General features: G+C 41.9%; 1 protein-coding gene across 5 annotated transcripts in view; it reads left to right on the top strand.

The window, feature by feature from the left end:
• Positions 1-26,878, top strand: part of LOC140479050 (beta-galactoside alpha-2,6-sialyltransferase 1-like) — a 126,027-nt gene that overhangs the window by 45,810 nt on the left and 53,339 nt on the right. The gene's annotated exons all lie outside the window — the stretch shown is intronic.

Raw genomic sequence — 26,878 nt, 5'->3', positions numbered from 1 at the left:
AATCTAATCCCACCTGCCAGCACTTGGCCCATATCCCTCCAAACCCTTCCTATTCATATACCCATCCAGATGCCTTTTAAATGTTGCAATTGAACCAGCCTCCACCACTTCCTCTGGCAGCTCATTCTATATACGCACCACCCTCTGCATGAAAAAGTTTCCCCTTCGGTCCCTTTTATATCTATCCCCTCTCACCTTAAACCTATACCCTCTAGGTCTGGACTCCCCAACCCAGGGAAGAGACTTTGTCTATTTATCCTATCCATGCCCCTCATTATTTTGTAAACCTCTACAAGGTCACCCCTCAGCCTCCAACGCTCCAGGGAAAACAGCCCCAACCTTTGGCAATGGCTGACAATTGGAGCCCTGTCGCAGAATTCATGGCCCAGCTCTCATGAATCCCAGGCCAATGCTAAGAATCCAAGGACTGGTATAAGGTTTCTGACTTACTGTTCTGGCAATGTGCTGTATCACTATTTTGCTGTACTTTCTGTACTTTTACAAACAATCCATTGTGCAGAGAACAAATTGAAAAACATCTCCAGGTGGCTCCATCTTAACTGCATAAAATAATCATTCCCAAGCTCCCACCTGCAACCATTACCTCCAAGCTCAGTACAGTTTTTCCAGCCAAAACAAGCTGTTTTTGCGTTTAGCCAGTACTTTTCCATTTGTCTTTGATTGCTCATTGTCATGTCCAATTAACATTTAACGATTAACCCAACTGGCTAACTGTGATGGATGTATTCATTCTCACGTGTTTCTGTCCACACCCAACCTCCACAATCTGTAGAAAAACCAAACAAACTGCAAATGCTGTAAATCACAAACAAAAACAGCAATTGCTGGAAACGCTCAGCAGTATGTGTGGGGAGAAATGAGGAGTAATGTTTTGGGTTGGGAGGCATTCTGAGGAAGGATCACTGGACCCAAAACGTTAACTCTGGTTTCTCTCTGCAGTTGCTGTCAGCCATTTGAGCTTTTCCAGCAATTTTTGTTTTTGATCCACACTTTGGCACTTGCAGCAGTGCTGGGCAGAATCCCCACCTGACTTGGTTTCTTTATGTCACCTCTGTTGCTGTTTTGGCTGAAATGACAACAATGTCACTCATACTCTAACCTTTAATTGTTTAAAATTCCACAATATCTCTGGTTAACCATAGGTGTACTGTAGAACTCACGTAACTAGTAGTCAAGTTATCAAATAATCTCCACAATTTCTGAAAAAGAAAGAAATGCTTTTGAACCTTTTCATCTTGTATTCGTCAGGACAGATGTGACTGAACCAAATTTTGAAGTGAATAACAGTTGATACTGTGTGAGAAAAGGGGCGTTGATTAGTTGGCAATGATTGATCAAGATATTCCTGTTGAGAATATGTTAGGTTCTTTTTTCCTGAGGTTGAGTCAAAGTGAGAGACTCAACAAAGAAAACACATCCTCTTTATACAGGTCAGTTGCAATGCTTACAGATACTCTGGCCGCTCCCCCTACAGTCACATGTCACTCAAGCCAATCCCTAATTACTTACAGTCACATGACCCCCAGCTACGATGGCAGGATGAGATCATCCTTAGAGGTAGTGTAAATGCTAATGCCCTAATCCTGAGGAATTGTTATGCAGACGATTTCCTGGCTCAGTGCTTCCCAAAGACATACCTCTGGCCAGAAAGCTTTGCTGAATGGAAGAGATTGAATTGATTGTTTAACTTGACAATAGCCGGGGAATAATGTCTAAATAAAGTATAAATAACATTAGATAGTCATCCACACTCTTTCATGGCTTTCGTCCCCACCCGAAGACAGTGCAGTTTGATCCTTTAATATTACATTAATGTTGAGAGAGATAGTCCCATTTAATATTTTAACATTACAAATGCGCCAGGCAACAGTTGCCCCAAGTTTTTGTTCAATTCAGAAGAGCCAAGTCAACTCTGCTTTAGTTTATTAAGAAAGGTACAATGTCTGGGCAAGTTCCTTTTTTCCTGCAGATGAAAGGGTCGTGTATAAGAATCTTTGTAGCTTTAAACCAGCATCTGTGAGCTCATAAAGCAGTTGCTATTATAACAAAGAAGATAGAAGCAGGAGTAGGCCATTTGACCCTTCGAGCCTGGTCCACCATTTAATATGATCATGGCTGATGCATCAAGTTTGATATACAAATTCCACCTTGCCCACATATAACTTGATCCCTTTAGCTATATCTAGCTCCTTCTTGCAAACGCATAATGTTTTGGCCTTAATGTCTGTCTGTGTTAGTGAATTTCAGGCTCACCACCCTCTGGGTGAAGAATATTCTCCTCACCTCAAACCCAAAAGGTTTACCCCTTATCCTTAAACGATGACTCTGGTTCTGGACTCCCCCCGTCTTGAGGAACACCCTTCCTGCAACTAACTTGTTGATTCCGGTCAGAATTTTATAGGCTTCTGTGAAATACCCACCCTCCTTCCAAACTCCAGAGATTACAATTGTAACGGACTCAATCTCTCCTCACATGTCAGTCCTGCCACCCCAGGAATCAACTTGGTAAGCCTTCGCTGCATTCCTGCATTCATTCCTCAGAGCATTCCTTCTTCAGACAAAGAAGCCAAAATCGCACACAGTATTCTAGGTGTAGCCACATCAATGCCCTGTATAATTGCAGCAAACATCCTTGTTCTTGTTCTGGAATCCTGTTACAGTGAAGGCCAACTTAGAATTTACCTTCTTTTCTATCTGCTGCATGTGCACAGTTATTTCCAGCAACAAGTACACGAAGTCACCCAGATCTCATTAAACATTCCCCTCTCTCAATTTCCAACTAGCGAAGTAATCTGCCTTTTGACTTTTGCTACCAAACTGAATAATTTCACATTTATCCACATAATATTAAATCTGCCATTTATTTGCTCGCTCACTCAGCCTATCCAAATCATCTGAAACATCTCTGCATTTTCCTCACAGTTAACCCAGCTTTATGTCACGTGCAAATTTTGAGATATTACGTTTAGTTCACTCATCTAAATCAGATATTGTGAATAGCTGGGTCCTAGTATCAATTCCAGTTGTCCCTGCAGTATCCCAGTAGTCGTTATTTGCCAACTAGAAATGGATGGAAATCTTGGATGTTGAAATCCTTTTGAAAATCCAAATAAACCACATCCACAGGCTTCCCCTGGTCACTTCTATTTGCATCCTCGAAAGATTCCGGTAGATTTGTGACAATATTATGAATTTAAGAGGTGTATTTGGTCCTTTTTAACGAAGAGAGGTTGACACAGAGGCGCAGACCAGCCTATTCCAAGTGAATAAAGTAAACAGCTTGTGAGACCTTGGGGTTTTCTTCTAAAGTTAAAACAATAGAAGCAGCCTGAATAGGTGGAGTCACTCTCTGTATTTTCTTGTGGTCTTGGACAGAGCAGTTGCCATGCCATGCTGTGATGCATCCAGATAGGATGCTTTCAATGATGCATCTGTAAAAGTTGGTCAGAGTTCTTGTGAATGTGCTGAATTTCTTTAGCCTCCTGAAGAAGTAGAGATGCTGTTGTGCTTGGTTGACTGTTGCTTCAATGTGGGTGGACCAGGACAGATTGTTGTTGATCATCATTCCCAGGAACTTGACACTCTGTACCATCTCTCCCCAGCACCATTGATGCAGACAGGTGTGCGCCCTCCACTTCGCTTCCTGAAGTCAATGACCAACTCCTTTGTTTTGCTAATGTTGGTGGAGAGATTGTTGTCTGTACACCATGCCATTAAGCACTCAATGTCTTTCCTGTACTGTCTCGTCATAGTTTGAGATCCAACCCACAACAGCGATGTCGTCAGCAAACTTGTAAATGGAGTTGGAGCAGAGTTTGGCAACACAGTCGTGGATGTATAACGGGTACAGTTGGGTCCGAGTATGCAGCTTTGCGGGGCACTGGTACAGCGGATAATGCTGGAGGAGGTGTTTCGCCAATTCTTACTGATTGCAGTCCATGAGTCAGGAAGTCGAGGATTCAGTTACGGGGTGGGGGGATGGGGGGGGAAGAGTTCTTCGGTCTTCGGAGTTTAGAGATGGGTTTGTTTGGAATTATGGTGTTGAAGGCAGAATTGTGGTCAGCAAGTAGGAGCCTGACATAGGTATCCTTCTTATCCACATGTTCTAGGGATGAGTGTAGAGCTTGGTCGATGGTATCTGCTGTAGACCTGTTGTGCCAGTAGGTGAGTTGCTAAGGATCAAGGCAATTTGATAGGCTGGAGTTGATGTGAGTCAGTACTAACGCCTTGAAGCACTTAATCCAAACATAATAATCTACTATTCTGTTAAATTTGCCAATCGAATTAAAGTTGGATTAGATTAGATTAAATTCCCTACAGTGCAGATGCAAGCCCTTCAGCCCAACAAACCCAGACCCATTCCCCTACATTCACCCCTGACTAATGCACCTAACACTATGGGCAATTTAGCACGTCCAATTCATCTAACCTGCACATCTTTGGACTGTGGGAGGAAACCAGAGCACTCAGAGGAAACCCACGCAGACACGGGGAGAATGTGCAAACTCCACACAGACAGTTGCCCGAGGTGGGAATTGAACCTGGGTTCCTGGCGCTATGAGGCAGCAATGCTAACCACTGAGCCACCGTGCTGTCCATGTTCTTTTTTTCCTTTTGTTTGTATTTTAACTGTAGAGTAAGAATAAAGTGTGTTTTGCTTAAAGCTAAATAGTGTAACCAATCAAAATACATTTAGAAAACAGCACCATACACCTGCTTTTAAAGAAGAAAATGTTAGGGTGCATGCTATCTCCTTGATATATTTGCAGGGGATTTGTTCGAGACAGTAACAGATTTGTCACACATGAATTTCCTTTGTAAATCTACACTGATTGTGTCTGATACTATCTCTTTTTTTTTGAGGTGTTCCGCTTTAAAAATACTTGATCATGGACTCTTGTGCTTTTGCCACTATCAGTGTCAGACTCGCTGATCTATAATTCCCTTTTTAAATAGCAGAGTTACATTATCTACCCTCCAATGTGTAGGAACTCTTCCAGAGTCTAAACAATGCATCCAGTATTTCTAAGGCCATTTTCTTAAGTGCTCTGGGATTATTAATGAGATACCCACGATTTAGCATGATTGCAATAGGCAGTGTGAACTGAGAGATGCATTGTAGCATATATTACATTAATGGCATTCTTCTGAATGTGTCAGAAAGACATTTGGAATAACAACATTGAGTTAAAACTATGTGCGCATTTTCGTCTGTAATACTGTGGAGATGTTGCAACATGAAATTAATAATTCCAGAATTTGCATGCTTTACAACATACATTTTTCTTGGTGAAATTTAGAAGTTGAAAATATAAAAACAGGTCACCAGTTAACATATAATTCGCTGACGGTGAGGTATTATCCTGAAGAATTGAAGTGGAAAAAAGCTGTAATGTGATTCAGTCTTTTATTATTGTATTGAACAGAGATGGTCTGTGTCTGCGCATTTTCTGTTTGCATCTAATTTCACATCTTTTTGTGCAGCATAGCAAACATCCTCAAGGTTGTCCTTGAGCTTTTACATTTGTAAGTCAACAGTGTAGTGTAAACACTGGCATGCTTTGTCTGCGTGCAGATTTAGGTTCCATTCACTCGAGTTTTCTGCAGCAGTTTTAAGAGCAGGTCTCACTTTGATTAAGCTTCCATCCTGTGCTGTAAGATAGAAACAAAAAACTTTTAGTGCTGTAAAGGAAATTTGCCATTACCAATTGATTTTACTTACATCTGTAATTTTCCCGGTCATTTCCTCTCTGGACTCCTTCCCTCCCCCTTATAATCAACCCCTCTGTGGAGCTGGTGATTTATGGGTATCACATATTATAAAAGGAACCTTCTGCAAGCTATTTTCTCTCCTGTTTTTAATTAGTTAGTTGGTCGTCCCATGGCATAACAGTGTCTGAGGATGTAATTATAGAGATTCCTGTAGACTTAGACCATCTGGAGAATTGAACAGGTTCAATGACAGGAATCATGCATGAAGCCAGATGCAGTCTTCTGAAGTATGCCAGGTATGGAATGAAGTATTTCACTTTCAGTGTGCCAATTTGGAAAGTATTTTGTTAGTCTATGGTGTGAAATGTTACGTTAACAAAAAGAAATGTGGAGGGAAATTGAGGGAAATTTGTGTGGGTTATGAATATATTGCAAATACTCCTAGTTATTGCAAAAGATTTTGTAAATATTTGCTAATTGCAGTTCGAGAGATGCTGTCTTTACTGGTTCAAAAACAGCAGTAGTTTACTGTGAAACAGATTAGCATGTTCTTTTAATTTGCAAAGGGACCCTGCGGTCCCCTCTCTCAATCCCACAGAGAACAGTAGGGAATCAGTAAGACTCAAAAATGAACATACTGGGCATACTAGAATACCATTATCAGGTCTACAAAATGGTTCAGAACAATATGCATCATTGCTAACTTTTATTCCTATTTTTCTTTCTCAACTTCAAACTTGAGAACAAAGAGAATACGAAGCAAAAGAATTTATTTTGAAAAAAATAGAACAGATAATATTCAACAGGATTAAAGTGAGATATTAGAAAGAATAAAGAAAACTAAATATCAAAAGGAATGAGAGGAAGTAAGATGCAAATGTCTCTTAAATTTCAGCAAAAGGACTCATGGGCTGAGCTGAGTTAGTTGCCTGGAGTAATTTTCCTTTCTGTTGATTTCTGCATTCTAGGAAATTTGCGTAGAGTTTCTGATTTTCTACTCCAGATTTGAGTCACCTTGAAAGTTGAACTGGGCTCACAGTTCAGTTTGCACAGGGTGACAGTGAAAACATATCAATCAGGCTATATCACCGTCAGGAATAGTTTGTTGCTTTTAAAATATATTCAAGTTAACGACATTTCCAGCTTATTTTACCCCATTCTTTTTATTACTTCTTACCTATTCCTTTCTGAATATGCTTGTACCAAGAGAACCATTGTCTTGTGTTACACACGTCGTGATATTTGTGAAGAAACAGTAAAATCGGCTTTTCGTTGTTAATACCAAAACAGATAATGCTGTGAATGCTCTGAAAGTCAGCAGTATGGGGGGAAACAGTTAATGAAGCATTCTTTGGAAGGGGGGGGTGGGTGCTATTTCAAAAATCATTCCTGCCAAACAATTATAATCATTTGCTTTGTATACTGTCGATCTTCTCTTCCTCTCTGAGTTGGCTTTAGCAGCTACACATAAAGAATGGCAGAGACCCATTCCAACATGAACATTTTATTGAAATACTGATTAACCCACTGACTCCTGGGAAATTCCACCATGCCTAGACTGGTCTGATCACATAAGGTGACAGAAAACCTATTAATAAAGCTGTGTTGTGGTCAGGAATAGTTTGATGCTTTGAAGGTATATTAAAGTTAACAACTGTAAGAAATATTTAAGAGACATTTGCATCTTACTTCCTCTCATTCCTTTTGATATTTAGTTTTCTTTATTCATTCTAATATCTCACTTTAATCCTGTTGAATATTATCTGTTCTATTTTTTTCAAAATAAATTCTTTTGCTTAGTATTCTATTTGTTCTCAAGTTTGAAGTTGAGAAAATCACTGAAAATATGAGCTCACACTTATCTAAAGATTATTTCTAAATTATTACGTTTTCATTTATTCAGGGTCTAGATGTGAACAGGTACATATTGATATTCTACATCAAATGGAACCCTGCTAATGCTGGGCAAGGTACCTCAACTTTGAACTAGGAGCATTATCATATTTTTACAACATAACTCATTTATGCTAAGAGGTAGCGAGGAGACTAAAAAGAATGTTTAAAGTATTGGTCATATTGCTTTCAGAATATTCTGTGATTGTTATACACTTTCTAGCTAGGGTATTGTTCAGCAACCTAAGAAAACATGTTCAGCTTGTTCTGTAGGGTGTGTTAAAGTAGGCAATGGGAGACATATGCCAAGGATATCAACCAGCAGTATTTCAATGCCGGTGCTAGTTTGTTTAAAATAAATTGCTTAATCTTACGTTATGATGTTGCTCCTCCTGCCATGCACTCTATCACAGAAGTTTCTCCACCCCTTCTTCCAGCAGTTCCCACCCTCCTCATTGCCTGGACATAGGGCTGCTCTCTTATTAGAGCGGTGGTGAGTTTAACCTGAAGGTCACCACAAAACCATAATTGAGAAGGTGGATCATCATACTAACCTCAGTTGGTAAAGGAATTCAACCTGTGGTATTTGCGCCACTTTGTGGGCGGCACGGTGGCACAGTGGTTAGCACTACTGCCTCACAGCACCAGAGACCCGGGTTCATTTCCCGCCTCAGGCGACTGACTGTGTGGAGTTTGCACGTTCTCCCCGTGTCTGCGTGGGTTTCCTCCGGGTGCTCCGGTTTCCTCCCACATTCCAAAGATGTGCAGGTCAGGTGAATTGGCCATGCTAAATTGCCCGTAGTGTTAGGTAAGGGGTAGATGTAGATGTAGGGGTATAGGTGGGTTACGCTTCGGCGGGGCGGTGTGGACTTGTTGGGCCGAAGGGCCTGTTTCCACACTGTAAGAAATCTAATCTAATCTAATCTAATCTAAAATCTAATCTAAAATCAGTCTTTCAGCCAACTGAGCTAACAGACCCCCAGGTGCTACAGTATCAATACATTCTGTATTTATGTTGACCTATGAGGAATGTGGACTCATACTGAAATAGATTTACGATATTGTATTGATAATAATCAAATCTCTATTAAACTTGAAGCCTTGAGTATAATGAAAACATTAATTTCCAGAATATCATATTTAAATTTGTACAATAGGTAAATAAGTTGGCAATATAGTATTTTTAATAATAACTTTACATGCACTTCTACAAAGAGAAAGCCATCACTCTAAACATACCTTCTGTACATTGGCGAGGTTACAGCTGATTCCATTGCATCTGTGCAAAGCTGGACCATTTAACCAAGCTCTCCTACTGCAGCTCAGATCTCAATCTCAGATATTAGTTTCCCACTCAGAGTGTCTGTTACAGTATGATTTACCATGTGTTTTCCAAGTATAGCAGCTCTTGAACTTATGCAACACTAAACTTTCATATTCATTTGAAAGGAGTTCATTACTTAAGTAATTTAAAGCTTTTTTTGGAATCCTTTGTTGACAGATTTGAAACTGTTTTTCCTCAATTGCAGGCTTTCTGTCTCCCCAATACAGCTTCAAAATATGTAGCATTAGAATAACTAAAAAGTTAATCGGAAAGAAAGCATTACAGAATGAGAGCAAGCCAGCTAGGAATGCAAAATATACATTTAATAAGGAGATAAATAGATAAGGATATGGCAGATGTAGACATGATCTATGTGGACTTCAGTAAAGCATTCAACAAGGTTCCCCATGGGAGACTGGTGAGCAAGGTTAGATCTCACAGAATACCGGGAGAACTAGCCATTTGGATACAGAACTGGCTCAAAGGTAGAAGACAGAGGGTGGTGGTGGAGGCTTGTTTTTCAGACTGAAGGCCTGTGACCAGTGGAGTGCCACAAGGATCGGTGCTGGGTCCACTACTTTTCATCATTTCTATAAATGATTTGGATGTGAGCATAAGAGATATAGTTAATAAGTTTGCAGATGATATCAAAATTGGAGGTGTAGTGGACAGCGAAGGTTACCTCAGATTACAATGGGATCTTGATCAGATGGTCCAATGGGCTGAGGGGTGGCAAATGGAGTTTAATTTAGATAAATGCGAGGTGCTGCATTTTGGGAAAGCAAACCTTAGCAGGACTTAAACACTTAATGGTAAGGTCCTAGGGAGTGTTGCTGAACAAAGAGACCTTGGAGTGCAGGTTCATAGATCCTTGAAAGTAGAGACTCAGGTAGATAGGATAGTGAAGAAGGCATTTGGTATGCTTTCCTTTATTGGTCAGAACATTGAGTATAGGAGTTGGGAGGTCATATTGGGGCTATACAGGACATTGGTTAGGTCACTTTTGGAATATTCTATGCAATTCTGGTCTCCCTCCTATTGGAAGGATGCTGTGAAACTTGGAAATGTTCAGAAAAGATTTTCAAGGATGTTGCCAGGGTTGGAGGATTTGAGCTTCCAACAAGGGTCTGTTTCTGTGCTGTACATCTCTATGACTCTATGGTTCAATGAAATGAACAAATATCTTCATTATGAATCCCTATAGTGTGGAAACAGACCCTTCGGCCCAACAAGTCCACACCGATCTGTAATAATAGCTGTAAATCAGAATCTGGAAGGGAGAGAGCAACATAAAGAAATTACAATCATGAGGAAAGCAGAACTGAGCAAACTGATGGATCTGTGGGTTGACAAGTCTCTGGGTTCAGGTGAACTTCATCCTGTGGTTTTAAAAGAAGTTGCTAGTATTTGCAATGGTGTTAATTTTCCAAAATTCCTTCAATTCAGGAAAGGTTCCATCAGACTGGAAAGGAACAAGTATAATTGTCTATTCAGGGAAGGAGGGAAGCTGAAAACAGCACATTGAGTACAGTTAGCTTAACATCTATTGTGGAGAAAGTGTTAGAATTGATCGTTAAAGATATTATAGCTGTGCAGTTAGAAAAAATCTCAAGGTAATCAGGAAGAGCCAGCATAGTTTTGTCAAAGCGTAATCATGTTTAATCAGTTTGTTAAAATTCTTTGAAGAGTGCTATGGAGAAAGGTGGACCTGTAGACATACTGTACATGGATTTCCAGAAGGCATTTGATAAGATGCCTTTATCTAAGATTATCTTGGAGAATTAAAAAAATATGTATTATGGGATAACATGCCAGCATGGATAAATGATTGGCAGTCTAGCAGCAAACAGAAAGTATGGTTTTTTTTATTTGGATGCAATGGGAGGGGTCCTGCAGGGTCTTAACATTTTACAATTTATGTCAGTGACTTAGGTGAGGGGAGTTAAATTCACAGATGAGACCAAGACAGGTAGGAAATTATCTATGACGAAGACAAAACGAGAGTGCAGACAGATTTACATGGCCGAACATCTGACGTACAGAGTGTATGGTGGGAACATGTTAAGTTGTTCACTGACAGGGAGAATAAAAAAGGACTATTATTTAAGTAGAGAATAACTGTGTAATTCTGAAGTGCAGAGGGATGGAGGTGTTCCGATACATGAGTCACAATAAGTTAGTATTCAGGCACAACAAGTAACCAAGGATGCTGTTGGGATGCTGTTATTCATTATGAGTGGAATTAAACATAAAATTAAGGATGTTGTCCTTCAGTTATAGAGTAATCGAGTCATAGAGATGTACAGCATGGAAACAGAACCTTCAGTCCAACACATCCATGCCGACCAGATATCCCAACCTAATCTAGTCCCACCTGCCAACACCCGGCCCATATCCCTTCAAACCCTTCCTATTCATATACCCATCCAAATGCCTCTTAAATGTTGCAGTTGTACCAGCCTCCATCACTTCCTCTGGGAGGTCATTCCATACACGTACCACCCTCTGCGTGAAAAAGTTGCCCCTGAGGTCTCTTGTATATCCTTCCCCTCTCACCCTAGACCTGTGCACTCTAGTTCTGGACTCCCCGAGCCCAGGGAAAAGACTTTGCCTATTTATCCTATCCATGCCCCCTCATAATTTTGTAAACCTCTGTAAGGTCACCCCTCAGACTCTGAAACTCCAGGGAAAACAGCCCCAGCCTGTCCCTATAGCTCAAATCCTCCAACCCTGGCAACATCCTTGTAAATCTTTTCTAAACCCTTTCAAGTTTCGCAACATCTTTCCGATAGGAAGGAGACCAGAATTGCACGCAATATTCCAACAGTGGCCCAACCAATGTCCTTTTCAGCCGTAACATGACCTCCCAACTCCTGTAATCAATACTCTGACCAATAAAAGAAAGCATACTAAATGCCTTCTTCACTATCCTATCTACCTGTGACTCCACTTTCAAAGAGCTATGAACTTGCACTCAAGGTCTCTTTGTTCAGCAACACTCCCTGGGACCTTACCATTAAGTGTATAAGTCCTGCTAAGATTTTCTTTCCCAAAATGCAGCATCTCACACTTATCTGAATTAAACTCCATCTTCCACTTCTCAGCCCATTGGCCCATCTGGTCAAGATCCTGTTATAATCCTCTTTGCTGTCCACTACACCTCCAATTTATACTGAGCTTTGATGAGACCCTGCAAGGACGTAAATGTGTTGGAGGCAAAAGGGGTTTACTATATTGGGACCTAGAATGAGAGGATTGTCTAATGGGGATTGGTTGGGCAGGTTGGACTTGTTTCCAAAGGAATTTAGAAGAGAGTAGAGTGATTTGATTGTGTTATTTAAAATCCTGAATTGTGTTGACAGGTTGAAGGTAGAAGGGATGCTTTCTCTTGTGGATCTGTCCAGAATTAGGGGGCACAGTTTAAAAATGTAAATTCCATTTTAGAACAGAGAGAATTTTTTCTCTCTCAGACATTGTATCATAAAGTCATAGAGATGTACTGCACGAAAACTTTGGTCCAATGTGTCCATGCTGACCACATATCCTAAATTAATCAAGTCCCATTTGCCAGAACTTGGCCCACATCCCTCCAAACCCTTCCTATTCATATACCCTTCCAGATGCCTTTTAAATGTTGTATTTGTAACAGCCTCCACCAGTTCCTTTGGCAGCTCATTCCATACACGTACCACCCTTTGCGTGAAAAAGTTGCCCCTTAGGTCCCTTTTAAATCTTTCCTCGCACAACCTAAACTGATGTCCTCTCTCATTCTTGACTCCCCCACCCCAGGAAAGAGACCTTATCTATTTAACCTATCCATACCCCTCATGATTTTATAAACCTCTATAAGGTCACCCCTCAGCCTCCGACGCTCCAGGGAAAACAGCCCCAGGCTTTTCAGCTTCTCCCTATAGCTCAACCCTGGCAACATTCTTGGAAGCCTTTTTTGAACCCTTTGAAGTTTGACAGCACCCTTCCTATAGGAGGGAGACAAGAATTGCACACTATATTCCAAAATTAGCCTAAACCAGTGTCCTGTACCACTTTGGAACTCTCTGCCTCAGAAAATGGTGGGTTGGGTTGGTAAATATTTTGAAGGCACAAGTAAACAAATCTTGTTTGACAAAGAAATCAAAAGCTACCGGGGCTAAATGGGACTGTGGGATTTGATACGCAAACAGATCAGTCATGACCTTACTGAATGGTGGAGAAGGCCCAAAGGGCTGAATGGACCTACTCCTGCACCTATCCCATTTCTTTATGTGTATTTTTCCTTTTCTCTGAAAACCCTCCTTTGCAGCCTCCTTCTCACCCACACCTGCATTGCAATCCCCTTGTCCTCCCTCACCCATCTTGCAGCTTCTGCCTCCACTTCCACTACTGCCGGCTGACGGCCATGGGTGTGGGTGGTTAAAGTGGAATCGAGTGCTCTAACTTTAGATACCAAAGCTTTGTATCGTTGAAGCGTTATGGTTTAGTTTTGTTCTTTTACTTAGCTAAGGGAGCTATGCCCTGTATGCTACTTCAGAAATTACAGGACAGTTTATGTAACTACTCAGGTCCAAATAAATTTCCTGCTGTTATTTTTAATGGGCATGGCTGCAAGAAAAAGGCATGTCTAAAATTTCCTGGTTCCACATCTATAATTCAACAGTTCATGTTAAACAACACTTATCCCTTTTGTGAGCCGTCTTATTGCTGACCTCTTATTTCTCATGAATGACTGCCTGTCTAATAATTACAATATTCACTGGGGTTTTGTTTATAATACTTGGTAGAGTGCTTTGCTTTTGTTCTTTTGTTTGCTTTGTAACTTCACGCTCTCCCCTAGAGGATAGTGTGGTATATAAAAAGATTAGAGTGGTGCTGGAAAAGCACAGCAGGTTAGGCAGCTTTCGAGGAGCAGGAAAATCGACGGCTCTACGGCTTTTGCCCGAAACATCGATTTTCCTGCTCCTCGGATGCCGTCTGACTTGCTGTGCTTTTCCAGCACCACTCTAATCTTGACTCTAATTGCCAGCATCTGCAGTACCAACTTTCGCCTGTTATAAAGAATGAATTAGTAACCACGTAAAAACATAAGAAATAGGAACAGGACTAGGCAATTCAGCCACTTCAGCCTGTTTCCCTATTCTGTAGGGTCATGTACCATGTTGTGAATGTTCCTCACTCGCGATCAGATCCTGGAATGAAACTTGAACCCAGAGAATGGTGGCTCAGAGGGACAAGTATTATTGTCATTTTGACTTAGTGGCCTGTTGTTGCCAAATTCTGATCCTTATTTTCCTTGCATTTTAAATAACACAAGCTGCCATTCAACCCTCAAGAACTGTCAATCACAATGACAACATCAATGAGCATCATTCAGGCAGACTCGTGGCCCCAGTGGGTATTGTGAATTAGATCTTGCAACAAATATACAATGCAAATTCATCAGACTTACTTTCAGAAGGACAATGTTGCACTTTTGTTTTTGGGTTCTCGCAGTGGGTATTTTACTGCAGTTCAAAATTAATGATGGTGAGGGCTTGTGGTTAGGAGGCTATGTCTGAGTGTGAGTTAGAAGGGAATTTGGATCATGTGCGAGTTTGGTGCAAGGTTCGGGGAAGAGGCCTCCATTTACTACTTTTTTCTAACAGTTGGTGAATCTTTCTTTTGTCTCCAAGTTAGGCAAGTGCAAGTTTCTGTTCTAACCTTTACTTCTTTTAACATTGTAAATTAGTAAAATCACTATGTAAATCAATAAATCTGAGGGAAAGTGGCTGGGTGTGCCATGACAACAGCATGTGGGAATCTGTGGAATTAACTGCAATCCTGAACAAACGCTCCATTCAGCTTCTGCAAATTCACCTGAGAGCTGCTAGTTGGGAGTCTGAGTTATGTGACATTGCAGGACGTCCTGGGACTGGGGAGATACCTGGACACTTTGTTCCAGGAGTCAGCACACCACTCAGATTAGGCAGGACTTCAGAGTTGGTCAAAAGTCAGATAGAGATAGTGGTTGCATTGATGATTATTTTTCAAAATATTATAGATTCTGGACAGGTTGCTGCAGACGGGAAAGTACCAAATGTAACCCCATTATTTTCAGAAGATGGAAAAATGAAGACCTGCTGATTGCCAGTTTGATGTCAGGAAAAATGTTAGAATTTATTGTGAAGGATCTGATAACTGGACACTTAGGGTATAATGGTCGTGTTATGTTGCAAATCACTATGTCGATATACGTTTCAGAAATGTATTCAACTTTATCACTGCGTTGTACATATGACCTTTGCGTTAGTAGCTTTGAGCTTATTTTTCCATTCTCAAGTAATGAATTAAGCTGCAATAACATACCATCATTCCAGTGCTCAAATTAGTTTCAGACCTGAATAAAGATTACTGTCGTGACTCCAACAACTTGTTCAATCTCGATTTCAAGTGAAATCTTTTCCTTCCCCATTTCAAGCCACACATTGGCTTTTGGGATTTTTTGGACTATTTGTGATGATAGTGTCATCTGTTGAACACATAAGTGGAAGATTTGAAGTGTTTGCTTCCTTACATTTTACACGGCAATTGATGGCAAATTTGCAGAGCTGTACAATTTAAGTCAGTTGAGGAAGAGGTGCATAGTGGCAGTGACACAACACGAGTAATACAGGGGAAGGTTAAATGGATATCGGGCTCAATTCCCATCATGGCAGCTGCTGGAATTTACTGTATCTTAATAAACTGGAATTAAAAGTAGGAAACCATTGTTGGCTGTCAGTACAAGCCTATCTGGTCTACATCCTTCCTTGAGGGAAGGAAGTTTGCCTTTCTTACCCAGTGTGATTCTAGTAGCACACCATTGTGATTAACTCTTAATGGGCTAGCAAGCCACTCAGTCATTTCAAATTGCTACAAAATTTAAAGGAATTAAACCGAATGGACTACCTAGCCGTGATATAGGTAATGAAAACATCAATGGCAAATCCAACCCAGCCTACCCTGTAAAGTTGAACATCTGGGAGTCGCCCCAAAATTGGAAGAGCTGTCCCACAGACTAGTTGACCAGTAGCCTGACATAGTCATACATAGAAATTCATACATCACACTGAATGTCCAGAAACCAGCAAAGTCACTTTAGTCTATGTTCTATCACGCCAGCAAGATGACCATCCATCTCTATGACTTGAAAGGTTGTGACTTCATGGAAACCTCTGTGATGGTGGCTTGTGGAATATCCATCATTGACTACATCAAATATTGGGATAGACAAATGTTTCCCATCTTCGTGAATCAAACGATATGGGGAGTAAGTGAGAGAATTTAGGTAATGTTCAAGATCAGCCATGATTATGTTGCATCGTGGAGCAGCTTGGCAATCTCCTGCTCCAGTTTCTTGTGTTTTTAATTCATAGAATCTCTACATTGTGGAAAGAGGCCATTTGCCTTCTAATTTGCACAGACCAAGTCAGCGAGCACCTCACCCTATCCCTGTAACTCCCCATCTACCTAGCCAGCACATCCATGGTCACTACGGGGCAATTTAGCATGGCTAGTCTCTTTTGCACTGAAATGTCCACCTTGATTATGTACTCAAATCTGTGGAATGGGGTTTGATCCTTTGAATGTCTAATGATACAAGTGCAGTGTCACCAAACCAAACAACAAATACAATAAGGAATTGACGGAAGTAGAAGATGCAGTGTGTGTTGAAGTGGAGGAGAAAAAGGAGACAGTGAAGCTTGCTTCAATGAAAGGAACAAAGCGCCTGTAATTGGGAAAGGAAATATTTGTGACTGGAAAGCTTTCAGATTATGCAATTTTGTACAGAAAGTGATGTGTCAAATAGCATCAACAACTTGCATTTAGATAGAAGCTTTATCACAGTACTATCTCAGAGCACTTCAGAGCAGCTGTAGCAACAAAATCTGATGTTTAACCACACTAGGGGATATTTGGGAAAGTCAAAAAGGTAAGTTGAATTGGCCGATCAGGGGTGGACAGGAAGACAGAGTGGAAGGAAGACATAAAGACATGCAGCCTGTGCACAATCCCCAGTCATGGGACAATTAAAGTCAGCATTTTCCCAAAAGGGTGGATGGCAGACAATTTGGAGAGTTGTATCGTTGGCTGAGATTACAGAGACATGGAGGGTGGGGCCACAAAGTGATTTGAAAGATTGCAGGTGTTTCCAGGTCAGGAACATATGTAAGTCTGCAAAGAGCGATGATGAATAGTACTGAGCTCTTAAAGATTTTCCTACATTGCTACCATGTCCTAGGCAATGTACCAGACACTGACACACACAACCATTGTTGCCTTGCAGTTCGTCTGGGTTTCTTCCTGTAGCTGGCTGGCACTAGGACATCCCTCTGCCTGCTGACCACCCTTAGCAAGATTTCTCTTGAGTCATAAAGTCAGACAGCATGGAAACAGACCCTTTGGTCCAACTTGTCCATGCTGACCAAGTTTCCCAAACTAAACTAGTCCCATTTGTCTGCATTTGGCCCATTTCCCTCTAAACCTTTCCTGTTCATGTTACTGTCCAGATGTCTTTTAAATGTTGTAACTGTACCTGTATCTACTGCTTCCTTGGCAATTCACTCCATTTACGCACCACCCACTGTGTGAAAATGTGCCTCTTAAGTTCCTTTTAAATTCTGGCCCTGTCCCTGTCAACTTAAACCTATATCCTCCATTTTTTAACTCCCCTGCTCGAGGGAAAAGCTCTTATCTATGCCCTTCATAATTTTATAACCTCTCTAAGTTCTTCCCTTGTGAAATGAGAAGCCCTTGAAGTTTCTCCACAATCATAAGATTGCCTGCAGCCTAAGTGTATTTCTCTTCCAAGAGATTTCTTGCAGAATGCCCTATCATTATAAACAGGATGGGGTTACATTTGTCAGACCTAGAATTTAACAAGCTTGATGTCAGAAGTGAAAGAACACTGATCAGTCTTTCATCTTGGTGCATGATTTTCAATGAGTAATTCTGAGAAAAGGAAGTAGGCTGAGTGAACAAAGCAAAAAAGTCTGAGTCGACTGTCACGATGGCTCTGTGTTGTAGATCCTGTATTTAGCTGAGAAATGAAAATCAGCAACAGTTTTGAACCTGGAACATTTTTCCTCTTTTTATTTCCTTTCAGAATAAAGGTAAGGATCTGTCATAAGGATAAGTAACTCCATCTAATGAATTGTCTGGCTAAGCTATCTGCTGATATGAGGAAAGAGAAATTCCACTGTGTGGAGTTTGCACATTCTCCCCGTGTCTGCGTGGGTTTCCTCCGGGTGCTCCGGTTTCCTCCCACAGTCCAAAAATGTGCAGGTTAGGTGAATTGGCCATGCTAAGTTGCCCATAGTGTTAGGTGAAGGAATAAATGTAGGGGAATGGGTCTGGGTGGGTTGCGGCGGGTTGGTGTGGACTTGTTGGGCCGAAGGTTCTGTTTCCACACTGTAAGTAATCTAATCTAATCTAATCTAATCTAAAATTAGTCACTCCAGTCCTGATTTTAATTGTAACTTATTCCTGGTTAGGCAGTGTCACTATTTTGTAATTTTTAACTTTAATCCCTCCTGGTCTCTTTCCATCTATGTTATATTTCCAGCCCTATCATGCTTCAGGATGACTACACCCCGTCAATTCTCGTCTCTTATGTGCCACTCCACCTAAATATCCTCTGTTAAAATGTTTCTTAAACTACTTCTTAGAGAGAACCTTGCACTATTTCATTTTATGATTAGTCTCCCAAATCACATTTATTTAAAATAGGATGTGTCTCCAATAAGAAGTAATCATTTTGCATTTTGCATGCAAAATTGTTTCAAAAATATAAAAAGCTCTTGAAGTTTATCAGTGATTAGGTCATGAGGGCATATACACAGTATCAAAGAGACTGTGTGTAAAATATCAATTGCTATTTGTAGGTTTTGCATATCACAAGCTGGTGACAAATAACAAAATGCAAACCATTCTGTTTAACATATTGCATGACCTCTGACATGATTCTGCCACAAATCCACCATAGCCCACATTGCTCAGACCCCTGCGATATTCCAAGATTTCACCTCAATCATATTGTGTTAATTGGTTTTCTTCAAATAGGATTGAAGAAGTACATGTGAAAGAGGCACAAATATTTGATAGAAGTACTAGGGCTGGTAGCAAAATGGCTAAATGTGTCAATGGGAGTGTTCCTTGCACTGTCGGATCTCTCAACATTGATTCTTTACCACTGCAATAAAATTCAGCTGGAAGACAGTACTGAAAGCAATCTCCATAACACTTAATGAAATGGCAGTACAAGGAAATGAGCAATACATTTGTAGCAGATGTTTTACTGACAACTGAAGAAATGTTACTGACCTTGAATGGCTATTTTAATGAAGTAGGTGAAAGAGACAGAAGACTTTGACTGACGGTCTCATAATATTCTCATGTGATTTCCATATGGATTTATAATCCTGTTACTCCTAGCTGATAGGATAGAAATGTTTGCAAAATAAATACAAAGTACTGGGGATACTGGGGCACTAAAATGCAAAAGAAGTTTTGAGGCAGGTCTAGCAGCACCTGTGGAGAAACAAAGTTAATGTTTGGAGTCCAATATGACCTCTGAATTTAAGGGCACTAGAAAAATGGGGGTCTACTGTAGTAAAAGGAGGGAGAGGGAGCAAATGGAACAGATGGGTCAGGTGCCCCAGACCAAAAGGCAGAGGAAGTGCTCATGGAGATATAGATGTGGAAGAGGTGTTTACATGATAGAAAATAGATCAGCTCTGCTGAGAGCAAACCCGTGTCAGTAAGAGATTAGAGCATGAGGGAGATGGTTGAGAGGAGAGTAATCAAAATGGAGAACAGAGTTCTTGGTCTGAAGTTGTCACACTCAATGTTGAGTTCTGAAAACTGTAAAGTGCCTCAGCAGAAAATTAGGGATTGTTTCTCCAGCTTATGTTGGGCTTCACAGGAATATTGCAGTGGGCATAGGACAGAAATGTTAGCCTGAGAGCAAGATGTGTTAGTTAAAATGGCGAGTGACCTGATAGTTTGTGGCATTCTTGTGGGCACAATGGAGGTGTACTGCAAGGTGGTCACCCAGTATTTGGTTTCACCAGTATAGAGGAGACTTCTTTGGGAGCAGTGATTAGATGTCTATTTCTGAGCTATTTACCCTCTCAGGGTAGATGCTGAAGATTTTAGGTTTCTTGGGTAATGTAAGCTTGTGGTGATATTACTGGAATGGTAATCCAGAGGATTGGAATATTAATCCAGAAAACACAAAGTCAAATTCCACATTAGCTGTTTCAAGAACTTGGATTCAGTTTATCATAGAGTCATGGAGATATACAGCATGGAAACAACCTGTCTACGCCGACCAGATATCCCAACCCAATCCAGCCCCACCTGCCAGTATCCGGCCCATATCCCTCCAAACCCTTCCTATTCATATACCCATCCAAATGCCTTTTAAATGTTGCAACTGTACTAGCCCCCATACTTCCCCTGGCAGCTCATTCCATACACGTACCACCCTATGCGTGGAAACATTGCCCCTTCAGTCTCTTTTATGTCTTTCCCCTCTCAGCCTAAACCTATGCCCTCCAGTTCTGGACTCCCCTACCCCAGGGAAGAGACTTTGTCTAATTATCCTATCCATGTCCCTCATGATTTTATAAATCTCTAATAAGGTAACCCCTTAGCCTCCACCACTCCAGGGAAAAAAGCCCCAGCCTATTCAATCTCTCCCTGTAGCTCAAATCCTCCAACCCTGGCAACATCCTTGTAAATCTTTTCTGAACCCTTTCAAGTTTCACAGCATCCTTCCGATAGGAAGGATACCAGAATTGCATGCAATATTCCAAAAGTGGCCGAACCAATGTCCTGTACAGTCGCAACATGACCTCCCAACTCCTATACTCAATACTCTGACCAATAAAGGAAAGCATACCACACACCTTCTTCACTATCCTATCTACCAGTGACTCCACTTTAAAGGAGCTATGAACCTCCACTGCAAGGTCTCTTTGTTCAGCAACAATCCCTAGGACCTTACCATTAAGTGTATAAGTCCTGCTAAGATTTTCTTTCCCAAAATTCAGCACATCACATTTATCTGAATTAAACTCTCATCTGCCACTCCTCAGCCCATTGGCCCATCTGATCAAGATCCCGTTGTACTCTGAGGTAACCTTCTTCGCTATCGACTACACCTCCAATTTTGGTGTCATCTGCAAACTTACTAACTGTACCTCTTCTGCTCACATCCAAATTACTTCTACAAATGATGAAAAGTAGTGGACCCTGCACCAATCGTTGTGGCACTCCACAGGCCACAGGCCTCCTATCTGAAAAACAGCCCTCTACCACCACCCTCTGCTTTTTACATTTGAGCCAGTTCTGTATCCAAATGGCTAGTTCTCCCTGTATTCCGTGAGACCTAACGTTGCTAACCAGTCTCCCATAGGGAACCTTGTCGAAAGCCTTACTGAAGTCCATATAGATAATGTCCACCACTCTGCCCTCATCAATCCTCTTTGTTACTTGTTCAAAAAACTGAATCAAGTTTGTGAGACATGATTTCCCATGCACAAAACAGAGTTGACTATCTCTAATCAGTCCTTGCCTTTCCAAATACATGTACATCCTGTCCCTCAGGATTCCCTCCAACAACCTGCCCACCACTGACATCAGGCTCTGGTCTATAGTTCCCTGGAATGTCCTTACCACCCTTCTTAAACAATGGCACCACATTTGCCAACCTCCAGTCTTCTGGCACCTCACCTGTGACTATCGATGATACAGATATCTCAGTAAGAGGCCCAGCAATCACTTCCCTCCCTTCCCGTAGAGTTCTCAGGTACACCTGATCAGGTCCTGGGGATTTACCCACTTTTATGTGTTTTAAGACATCCAGCACTTCCTCCTCTGTAATATGTGCATTTTTCAAGATGTCACCCCATCTACTTCCCCACATTCTGTCTTCCATGTCCTTTTCCACAGCAAACAATGATGCAAAACACTTGTTTAGTATCTCCCCCATCTCCTGCAACTCCACACAAAGGCCGCCTTGCTGATCTTTGAGGGGCCCTATTCTTTACCTAGTTACCCTTTTGTCCTTAATATGTTTGTAAAAACCCTTTGGATTCTCCTTAACCCAATTTGCCAAAGCTATCTCATATCGCCTTTTTGACCTCCTGATCTCCCTCTTAAGTATACTCCTACTTCCTTTATACTCCCCTAAGGATTCACTCAATCTATCCTGTCTCTGCCTGACATATTCTTCCTTCTTTTTCTTAACCAAACTTTCAATTTCTTTAGTCATCCAGCATTCCCTATACCTACCGGTCTTTCCTTTTATCCTAATAGGACTATACTTTCTCTGGATTCTTGTGATCTCATTTCTGAAAGTTTCCCATTTTCCAACTGTCCCTTTACCTGCGAACATCTGCCCCCAATCAGCTTTTGAAAGTTCTTGCCTAATAACGTGCAAATTAGCCTTCCCCCAATTTAGAACTTCAACTTTTAGATCTGGTCTGTCCTTTTCCATCACTATTTTAAAAGATGGTTGCTTGCCCCAAAGTGCTCCCCCACTGACATTTCAGTCATCTGCCCTGCCTTTTTTCCCTAGAGTACGTTAAGTTTTTCTGTAGTAGGTACATCCACATATTGAATCAGAAAGTTTTCATGTACAGACTTAACAAATTCCTATCTATCTAAGCCATTAACATTATGGCAGTCTCAGTCTATATTTGGAAAGTTAAAATCATCTACTACAACTAGCCTATTATTCTTAAAGATAACTGAGATCTCCTTACAAATTTGTTTCTCCATTTCCTGCTGACTATTGGGTCTATAATATAATCCCAATAAGGTGAACATCCTTTTTTTATTTCTCAGTTCAACCCAAATAACTTCCCTGGATGTATTTCCGGGAATATCTTCCCTCAGCACAGCTGTAATGTTATCCCTAATCAAAAACGCCACTCCCCTCCTCTCCTGCCTCCCTTTCTGTCCTTCCTGTAGCATTTGTATCCTGGAACATTAACCTGCCAGTCCTGTCCCATCTCTGAGCCATGTTTCTGTAATTGCTGTGATATGCCAGTCCCATGTTCTGAACCATGTCCTGAGTTCATCTGCCTTCCCTGCTAGGCCCCTTGCATTGAAATAAATGCAGTTTAATTTATCAATCCTACCTTGTTCTTTGCTTTGTCCCTGCCTGCCCTGACTGTTTGACTTGCTTCTTCTCTTAACTGTACCAGTTTCAGATAGATCTATTTCCTCTCTATCTCCCTTGGTTCCACTCTCCCCCCCCTAATAGTTTAAATCTTCCCGAACAGCTCTAACAAATCTCCCTGCCAGTATATTAGTCCTCATCAATTATGATTGAAACAACTTAACCTGGCTGCACTGAGGACATCACCCTGAAGAACACCTGAGTTCTGGGACTCAGAATTGATACAAACCTCTGCAGCTACCTTTCTTTGTGTTAGCAACGACTCCAGCTCCCCTGATGCTCATTGATTTCAGTTTTGTTTGGGTTCCTTGGTGCCATACTCGTCAAATGCAGCCTTGATGTCCAGGGCTGCCACTCTCTCGAATGCAGCATATTTGTCCCTATTTGGATCCAGGCTATAATGAGGTCAAGAGTTGAGTGGCCCTGGCAAAACAGAGTGTCAGTGAGCAGATTGTTGTTGAGCAAGTGCCAATCCCACTACCCGTGACTGAAGACTGTAACTCCTTCTCCCACTCCACCAAGGACATGCAGGTTCTGGGCCTCCTCCATCACCAAATACTTACCACCTGATACCTGGAGGAAGAATACCTCATCCTCCACCTTGGGACCCTCCAACCACACGGGATTAATGTGGATTTCACCAGTTTCCTCATTTCCTCTCCCCCCCCCCCCCACCTTGTCCCAGTCCCAAGCCTCCAACTCGGCATCACCCTCTTGACCTGTCATCTGCCTTCCCACCTATCTGCTGCACTCTCCTCCCTAACCTATCACCTTTACCCCATCCCACCTTCATCTACCTATCACATTCTCAGCTACCTTCCCCCAACCCCAAGCCCCTCCCATTTATCTCTCCACCCCGGTCCACAAGCCTCATTCCTGATGAAAGGCTTTTGCCTGAAATATCGATTCCCCTGCTCCTTGGATGCTGCCTGACCTGCTGTGCTCATCCAGCATCACACTCTTGACTCTGATCTCCAGCATCTGCAGTCCTCACTTTCTCCCTGCTGATGGCATTGTCAATCATACTTTCCCCTACTTTTCTGATGCCTGACATAGACTGTTAAAGCTCAAATGGGTTGGGTCCGATTTGTCCTTGTTATGTACAGGTCAGACCTGTTTTACACATTACTGGATGGATGATTCTTGTACCTGAACTGGAAGAGCTTGGCTAGGGTCATGCCTAGTTCTGGCGCACAAGTCTGTCGCTCTATTGCTGGAATGCTGAGAAGGCCCATAGCCTTTGCAGTATCCAGTGCCTGGGTATTTCTTGATAGCACGAGACATAAATTTATTTGTTTGAAAACTGGTACCAGGGGACTTCAGGAGGAGGCCAAAGTGGACCATCCACTCAGCCCCAACGACTGAAGATGGAATCAACTGCTTCAGCTTTCTCTTGTGCACTGATGTGTTACCCCCACCTCCCTGTGACAGGCAGATTGGTGAGGATGAAGGAAAGTAGACTTTCCCTCTTTTTGGTTCCCTTCCCACCTACTGCAGACCCAGTCTACCAACAATATCCTTTCAGGTTCAGCCAGTGGAAGTGCTACTGGGCCACCCTTGGTTTTGACCATTGAAATCCCCCTGCCCTGCCCCCCCAACCAGACTATATTCTGTGCCCTTGCCATCCTTGTTGATCCTTTAACTGGTGCTCAACATGGAGTAGAATTGTGCCATTCCGTGAGGGGGCAAGCTGTAGGTGGTAAACAGCAGGAAGTTATATTGACCATGTTTGACCTGATACTACGAGATGTCATGGGAAGCAGAGTCAGAGTTGAGGACACACAGGCTAACTCTTTCCTAATTCTTTACCTCTGTGTTGTGGGACAATACAAACTTGGCAATGGTGATGATATTGTGTGGGACATTGTCAGTGATTGTCTGTGCATGTGTCAAAAAGGCATGCATGTATGAAGAGGTATGGATTAGGGCATTCTTGAAAGTGTTGCCAATGGATTCTACGTAAGTCATTTAAACATAATATGCAAAATACACCTTGTGTTCCCTTCAGTTAAACCTTGCCTTGTGGTTGCAGGAAGACATGCCCTGTTTGGTTTATGAAAATAGGTCAGAATGAATAACCATCGAATATGTTAGATTACTTACAGTGTGGAATTAGATTAGATTACTTACAGTGTGGAAACAGGCCCTTCGGCCCAACAAGTCCACACCGCCCCGCCGAAGCGCAACCTACCCATACCCCTACATCTACCCCATACCTAACACTATGGGCAATTTAGCATGGCCAATTCACCTGACCTGCACATCTTTGGACTGTGGGAGGAAACCGGAGCACCCGGAGGAAACCCACGCAGACACGGGGAGAACGTGCAAACTCCACACAGTCAGTCGACTGAGGCGGGAATTGAACCTGGGTCTCTGGCGCTGTGAGGCAGCAGTGCTAACCACTGTGCCACCGTGCTGTTACAGGGTCATCAACCCACATCTTCTCACCTCATTGTCCAGCCCTCCTTATCATTTCCTCCCAGCATAGCATTTGTTTTGCATTTCAGATATGCTGATGTGTTTAGCTTTGGTATCTACAGTGCATGTGTGGCATCAACTCATGCCTACCTGGAGGTGGACTGGAGCCATGTATGGAGCAGGAGCTGGAGTATGGCCTTGGTACTAGGTTTCATTGAACGTTTACTTAAGTTGCAAGGAAGTTCCGAAGAAATGGGCCCATGGCCTAAGCAGGATACTGAGCTTGTGACTGAGCAGCCATGAGCCAGTTGGATGGGGAATTAATGGAGCAGCCTTCAAATCCACTCGGGGAGCATTATGAATGATTTGGGAAATGTAGTAATTGGAACCAGGGTGCCCTCATTGACTACAAGGTTGTTGATTGGGGTTGTTAACCTGGGCCAATCAGGAAAGCCCTGGCTGAACAAAAAGTGGGCCTGGAATCCCTCCTACCTGTAAGAACCTGTGTTTAAATTTACCTTTTTGTCAAGGGATGTGTTTATGGGATGTTACTGGTGTTAAGTTGGTGCATCAGGTCAGTTACGTTTTCCAGTAAAGTTATTCTAAATTCTGTTTTCTTTTGTTCGTGGTTCAACTGTAGTGTTTAAATAAATTCTGTTTTACTTAAAGCCGCGTGGTTTAACGAGCTGCATCTCTCCTGGAATATCCACCTCACATCTACCCTTAAAATAAGAAATCTTTAGGGTTGAGGCTGCCTTCTTAAAATATTTTGAGGGTGTCAGGCCTGGTCCATAACAAGAGACAGGACAGGGTAAGGGAGTTAAAACAAAAAATAAAAGTGGGCAGGGAGAGGTGGGCACTGCATGGAGTGGTGTGCTTCACTTCCCCCTCCAACTCTATTTTGATTGAATCACTGCCCTCCCCTTCACTTTTTTGATCACGCAGCATCGCCCTTTGATTAGAAGGACATTGCTTGTCACTAGGTGAAAGGCATCATCACTAGGCCCTAGGCATCATCATTCCTAATGAAGGGCTTTGCCCGAAATGTCAATTTTTTTTTTTTCCCTGCTCTTCGGATGTTGCCTGACCTGCTGTGCTTTTCCAGCACCACTCTAATCTTGACTCTAATCTTGATCATTGCTTGTCACTGGTCACTTGGGTGTTTCCTTTCTTCCTGGTAGTGGAAAATGAATGAAGATTTGTATGCCAATTGTCTTCCACTGTGTCTTGCACCTGCACACACATCACATGGATGCTGGGAAAAAAATAAGCACTACTGCTGAGGTTATCTTAAAAAGAAAGCA

Source organism: Chiloscyllium punctatum, chromosome 6 (assembly GCF_047496795.1).
Source record: "Chiloscyllium punctatum isolate Juve2018m chromosome 6, sChiPun1.3, whole genome shotgun sequence".
Classification (NCBI taxonomy): domain Eukaryota; kingdom Metazoa; phylum Chordata; class Chondrichthyes; order Orectolobiformes; family Hemiscylliidae; genus Chiloscyllium; species Chiloscyllium punctatum.
Note: the sequence above shows the minus strand (reverse complement) of the source record. Positions and strands in the feature narration are given on the sequence as shown.